Source organism: Crocodylus siamensis, chromosome 2, assembly GCF_052110815.1.
Source record: "Crocodylus siamensis isolate JL-2025a chromosome 2, ASM5211081v1, whole genome shotgun sequence".
NCBI classification, from domain to species: domain Eukaryota; kingdom Metazoa; phylum Chordata; order Crocodylia; family Crocodylidae; genus Crocodylus; species Crocodylus siamensis.
Genome location: NC_143396.1, coordinates 104,079,989 through 104,086,664, shown reverse-complemented (window position 1 = coordinate 104,086,664; position 6,676 = coordinate 104,079,989). Strand labels below are relative to the sequence as shown.

Below are 6,676 nucleotides of genomic sequence, written 5' to 3'. Positions count from 1 at the left end.
CTTGACATTCACACTCATAGGCCACCCCCCTGAGCACCATCATCTGCAGCTTGGTCTTAGAGAGCCTAGAAACACTCTGGGCAGTTTTTGATAAACAACAGCGTAAGCAACACAGAAACATTTGGATAATAATGAAAATGGCAAAAAAATGCATAATAAACTCAGAACACACCATTTTATTAGGGAGTTCAACCATCCCCTACATCTGGTAGCCACCCCCACTAATCGAAGGGTTTCTCTTCTGCAACCGCATGTATCACCTGCAACTGCTTTCTTATGGTGTGGAGGTCTTTTTCCACGCGTTGGTGCTGATCGATCCAGGTACAGCAAGTATGATTAATAACAGCACAGACCCCACCTTGGGCAGCTAAAAGATAATCTAAAGCCATACAGTTTTTGGTAGCCACCTGCCCTATCTGGGTGATTTCATCATTAAGAGCTCCTAGGGCATCGGCACTAGCATTAAAGAATTCTTCCATGACTCCTGAAATATTTACAATGGTTCTTTCTAATTCAGCTACCCTCAAACAAGGGAGAAATGCCCTAGTAAATTGACGGAACTTGCTGGCCTATGTCTGGGCAAGCCAGGTGGGAAATTAGACAACTCATGCTGAGAAAGGCTTGGGTGTAAATCAAACTCCGGGATGATTCTCCCCAGAGTACAGGTGCTGACCCAGTGCCATGGCAAAATCTTGTGGGTATCATTTCCACATAGCCAAAACAAGCCTGGAGCAGCTAAAGTGCTGAGGTCCCTACAGGTTGTGCTCCCAATTCGGCACTTCTGATTGACCTGTAAGGTATAGGAAGGGGCACATTGGCTCTCCACCAACCTGCACTGAGATATTGATTGATTACAAGAAGTAGAACCTAACAACATGTAGAATTTGGACCCATTCATTACCAGACTATGGGTATCCTCCAGGTTTCTATGGATAGTAAGAGACCTGTTGGTACACTGAAAGGATGTGTTTCCCAGCAGGATCCCAGACATATTATGAGAATGATCATCAAAGGTTACCCAGCATTTGAGGTAGTGCCCCACTGAGTAACCAGCTTCTCCCATCCTACCACTTCCATTGGACCTATAACAGAGGGCTGCCTCAAGTCTAGACGATGGTCTCCAGCTGTCTCAAGTCTTTTTCCACCATTCAGGGATCAACTACTGTGTTCTATTAGAGTGGGAGAAAAATCTGACAAAGCTCATATTGGTACTGTTTCCCCAATCCTCAAGGGGAATCGGCACCCCAAACATTGGAATTCCTCTGGCTAGGTTTGTAGCCCCATATATGCACACCCAGCAGTTCGTAAGGTTGCCTGCACTAGCAATACTTTGCCCCACGAACATAATACTGTTCTCTTCCCATGCCCTGACTAAAACTTCTGGCATGAAGCAGAGTAAAAGAAAACGTAACCTCAGACACCTCCCAGCAGCTGCAGGGCCCCCTGCCAACACTCAGCACAGCCAGAGGCAAGTGGGACTCATGGTGGGAAGGGGTTAATCCCTCTCTGACTGGGAGGAGGCGGCTGCATGGAGCCGGGCCGGGTCAAGCCCCCGCCCAGGCCCCTACTTGGCCCAGTCCCCCCAGGGAGAGAGAAAAGAAGGAGGGGGTACTCACCAGTTCCCCTCCAGTAGGGCAGGGCCCCCCCTTGCCCAAGAACAGCTTTCCCTGAAGGCGGACCCACTGCGCATGCGTGCAGTTTAAAAGGGCCTGCCAAACAGCGAAAAAGCCCAGTTAGGCTCCGGAGCAGCGGGAGACGTGCGGGTTAAAGCCCGCCGCACCCCCGCTCTCCCAAAGCACCCCAGACACCTCAGATACATCCCAGAAGCTGCAGAGCTCCCTGCCAACCCACAGAAAAGCTGGAGTGAAGAAGGGCTCATGGTGGGAAGGGGTTAAGTCAAGACCCCGTCCAGGCCCCTACTTCGCCAGTTCCCCAGGGAGCCATGGGACCAGAGCCACATGAACATGAACAGGCTGCACAAACAGGCGTGCTGTCTGCCGGCGCATGAGTTGGCATGGAGTTTGCTCAAGAAGGGGGCATGGGAGGGCCTGAGACCCTGCCTGTACACTAATGCCAGGAACTTGGGGAACAAGCAGGAGGAGCTCATCCTCCTGCTCAGTGCACAGAATTATGATGTCATTGGGATAACGGAGACCTGGTGGGACTGCACCCATGACTGGACCATGGGTATAGATGGTTATACCCTGTACAGGAGGGATCATTTAGATAAAAGGGGAGGGGGTGTAGCTTTCTATGTTAAGGAAAGCTACATGTCCCTGCAAGCTGATGTTGGTGACCAGGATGGACAGCTAGAGACCATCTGATTTAAAATTTGTGGGGAACATGGTGCAGGGGACACAACAGTGGGAGTCTACTAGAGACCTCCTACCCAAAGTCCTGAGCTTGACCAGAAGTTTGCCTGGGAGCTGGCTGAGGCCGCATGCTCCAGCAACATGGTTGTCATGGGTGACTTCAATTACTCGGACATCTCATGGGAGGATCACTCAGCAAAATCCGAGGGGTAGCAAAGCTTCCTCTCATGCATGGATGATCTCTACCTGACTCAAGAAGTTTATGGGCCAAAGAGAGGCAAAGCGCTGATCAACCTGGTACTGGCTACAGGGGATGACCTAATCGGTGACCTAGTGATTGATGGGAAGCTGGGTGACAGCAACCATGAGCTGATCACCTTCACCATCCGCTGTAAAGCTGGCAAGTCAGTTAGCAACACGGAAGTCCTTGAGTTCAGAAAAGCTGACTTTGACAAGCTCAGGATGCTTGTCAGTCGGGCCCTAAGGGACCATGACCCCAGGGAGAGGGGAGTTCAAGAAGAGTGGTTGCTTCTCAGGAAGTGATCCTCAATGCACAAGCTAAGTCTATTCCATCTCAAAGGAAAGACAGCAAGAGGGCACAGCAGCCCCCCTGGCTCTTCAGGGACCTAGCAGACCTCCTAAGGCTAAAAAGAAAAGCCTACAAAGGATGGAGGATGGGATTCATCTCCAAGGAGGATTATTCTGCACTGGTCCGGTCCTGCAGGGAGCAAACCAGGAAAGCCAAGGCTGCAACTGAACTCCAACCAGCTTTGAGCATAAAGGACAACAAAAAGTCCTTTTTAAGATATGTGGGTGGAGGAACAGCAAGGGCAACACTGGATCCCTGCTGAACCAGATGGGACAACTGACACCCAGGAAAAAGCCTACCTATTAAATGGGTACTTTGCCTTGGTCTTTCATCAGTACCTTGGGATGCCCATGCCCATACGGGACAGGGAAGTACGGGTGAGGGAGACCCCCTGTCCTCCATAAATGCTGACCTCATGAAGGAACATCTTGAGAAGCTGGATACCTTTAAGTCAGCTGGCCCTGACAATCTGCACCCCAGGGTACTCAAGAAGCTGGTGAGCATCATAGCCCAGCCCCTGGCACAGATCTTGACAAAATTCCTGGTGCTCTGGTGTAGTCCCCAAAGACTGGAAGAAGGCCAATGTGGTGCCTATCTTCAAGTAAGGGAGGAAAATGGATCCGGCTAACTACAGGCCCATCAGTCTGACTTCTATCCTGGGGAAGATCTTAGAAAAGTTTCTTAAAGTGGTCATCCTTAATGGACTGGCTGACACCAACATCCTAAGGGATAGCCAGCAGGGGTTTGTTGTGGGTAGGTCTTGCTTGACCAATCTCATTTCCTTCTACGACCAGGTGACCTATCACCTGGATAAGGGAGATGAGATTGATGTCATATATCTTGACTTCAAAAAAGCTTTCGATCTGGTATCCCATGATCACCTCTTGGTGAAACTGGCCAATTGTTGCCTTGAGTTCACCACGATCCGCTGGCTGGGAAATTGACTCCGTGGTCGGACCCAGAGGTTTGTAATTGATGGCAGTCACTCATCGTGGTGTCCTGTGACCAGTGGGGTCCCCCAAGTCTCTGTCCTTGGACCCATATTGTTCAACATCTTCATTAATGATGTGGACATTGGAGTCAGTAGTGGACTGGCCAAGTTCGCCGATGACACCAAACTTTGGGGCAAAGCATCCACACCAGAAGATAGGCTGACCTGGACAGGCTCAGTAAATGGGCAGATGAGAATCTGATGGTGTTTAACACCGAAAAATGCAGGATTCTCTACCTTGGGAAGAAAAACCTGCAGCATCCTTATAGGCTCGGCAGTGCTACGCTGGCTAGCACTATGGAAGAAAGAACCTTGGGGGTCATCATTGACCACCAGATAAACATGAGCCTGCAATGAGATGCTGCGGCTAGTAAAGTGACCAAAACAGTAGCTTGCATCCATAGATGCTTGTCAAGCAAATCCCAGGATGTCATTCTCCCCTTGTACTCGGCCTTGGTGAGGTCGTAGCTGGAGTACTGCATCCAGTTTTGGGCTCCACAATTCAAAAAGGATGTGGAAAAGCTTGAGACAGTCCAGAAAAGAGCTACATACATGATCAGAGGTCAGGAAAACAGACCTTACGATGACAGGCTGAGAGCCATGGGGCTCTTTAGCCTGGAAAAGCACAGGCTCAGGGGTGACCTGATGGCAACCTATAAGTTTATGAGGGGTGACCACCAGGATCTGGGGGAACGTTTGTTCACCAGAGCGCCCCAAGGGATGATGAGGTCAAATGATCATAAACTACTGCAAGACCATTTCAGGCTGGACATAAGGAAGAATTTCTTTACTGAGACATGAACCCAAGCAGAAATCTTGGCAACTTTCACAGCAGGTGAGGTGGTTAGCAGGACCTGAAAAGGCCCCTTCCACCGAGGCTGCAGGCAGTCCTTCCTCTGGTGGACCTTAATCAGGACCTCATCTCCTGGTTGGACTGGATTGACAACAGAGTCACCATCTAGAGACTGATGTTGTGCTGTCACCTTAACCTGCAACAGGATAACCTTGAGGGCCTTGGTGAGCCCTTGGCAGTAGGTTAATAAAGAATCATGGAGATGGTTCAGGTGTTGGGGTGGACATGTAGCAAGTTCCCTCATGGGTCGACCCATAACAATCTCAAAAGGAGTCAGACCTGAGGACCTCTGAACAGAATTTCAGATTTGGAAAAGCACCAATGGGAGGGCCTTGGGCCACTTTAGACTAGTTTGTTCACAAGTCTTTGCCAAGCGAAGGTTAATATCAAAGTTTTTTGTTCCACTTTACCCCCACTCTGTGGATGATTTGGGGTGTAGTGCTGGTATTGGATGGAAAGGACCTTGCAAACATGTTGGACCGACCACCTAGCCAAAAAAATGGGAGCCACTGTCCTGATCCAGGGAAAGGGGTAAACTGAAGTGGGGCAGCAGGTTAAAAAGAAGCTTTTTGGCCACAGTAAGGACATCAGCCCATTGGCAAGGGTATGCTTCAGGACAGCCACTAAAAAGACAGAAAATGACCAACACATACATCCAGGGTCCTGACCTGGGCAACTTGATGAAGTCCATGTGGAGATGAGAAAAGGGATAAAGACCTAAAGGCCTGTGGAATGCATGTGGCTGGCAGGGTGGTCAGCCAGGATTGTGGTGCTGGCACTGCAGACACTGGTGATAAAATGGGCAGCCATGGCGGAAAACTGGGGGCATACCAATGGCAATCAACTTCGGCTACCATCCCCCCTTTAGCTGAATGGGCCACTGAGTGGGCCATTTGAGCCAAGAGGGACAGCAGGGCCCTGGGGGCCACAAGGCGACCAGATGGGGGCTGCCACAAGGAGTTGGAGTGGAGAGAACAGCCTGCGGAGATCCAGGCATCCTTTTCAGCATCTGGGACAGCATCCTGGAGAAAGGGAAGGTCAGGGGAGACAGGAGAAGGGAGGTAGAGTGGCCTGAAGGACTGGAGCCAAGAGTTCTGACAGGGTGGCAGTCTTGGCTGCAGCGTCCACCCTATAATTTCCCAGAGACACAGGATCTTCAGTAGCAGTGTGCGCTTTGCACCATAGAACAGCAAGGGTGGAGGGAAGGACAATAGCATCCAGGAGAGCAGTAATAAGGTGGTGGTGAGAGATGGGAGTCCCAGCAGAAGTAAGAAAACCTTATAGGCTCTGCAGTCCCAAAAGAATGGCAGACACCAAAGGCATAGTGAGAGTCTGTATAGATATTAGCAGATTGTTAAGTGGCAAGGTGACAGGCACAAGTGAGAGCAATGAGTTCAGCAGCTTGAGCACTAGTAACAGAAAGAAAAGCAGATTCAGCAACAATATGATTGGAACAAACAGCATAGCCAGCTCAGAGAATGCCATGATTATCTTGAAAACAGGAGCCATCAACATAGAAAACGAGGTCAGGGTTAGCCAGAGGGGTATCGGAAAGATGAGGACAGGGAAGAGAAACAAAGTCCACAAGCTGAATGCAGTCATGGGATTGGCCACCTGAGGATGAAGGAAGAAAAGAGGCAGTATTGGGGGGATCACAGCTGACAAGAGTCACATGGTCCGCAGCCAGAAGAACTACCTTGTAGTGGGTTAGATGGCCAGGGGACAAGTGCTGAGTCCTGCCACGCTGGAGAAGGGTGAGGACAGCATGCGGGACAGCAACAGTAAGGGGGTGCCCAAGGACAAGGTTTTAGAAACCAGCAGAGCGGCAGCAGCAATGGCGCGGAGGCAGAGAGGAAACCCAGAAGCGACTGGGTCAAGGGAGACACTGTAATAAGCAATAAGATAGTGTGGGGAGGGTCCAAAAGGCTGAG

The 6,676-nt window shown here is 50.3% G+C and overlaps 1 pseudogene; it reads right to left on the bottom strand.

Moving 5' to 3' along the window:
- Window positions 1-221: 221 nt before the first annotated feature.
- LOC149870587 (syncytin-2-like) lies at window positions 222-1,063 on the bottom strand (annotated as a pseudogene).
- Window positions 1,064-6,676: the final 5,613 nt, after the last annotated feature.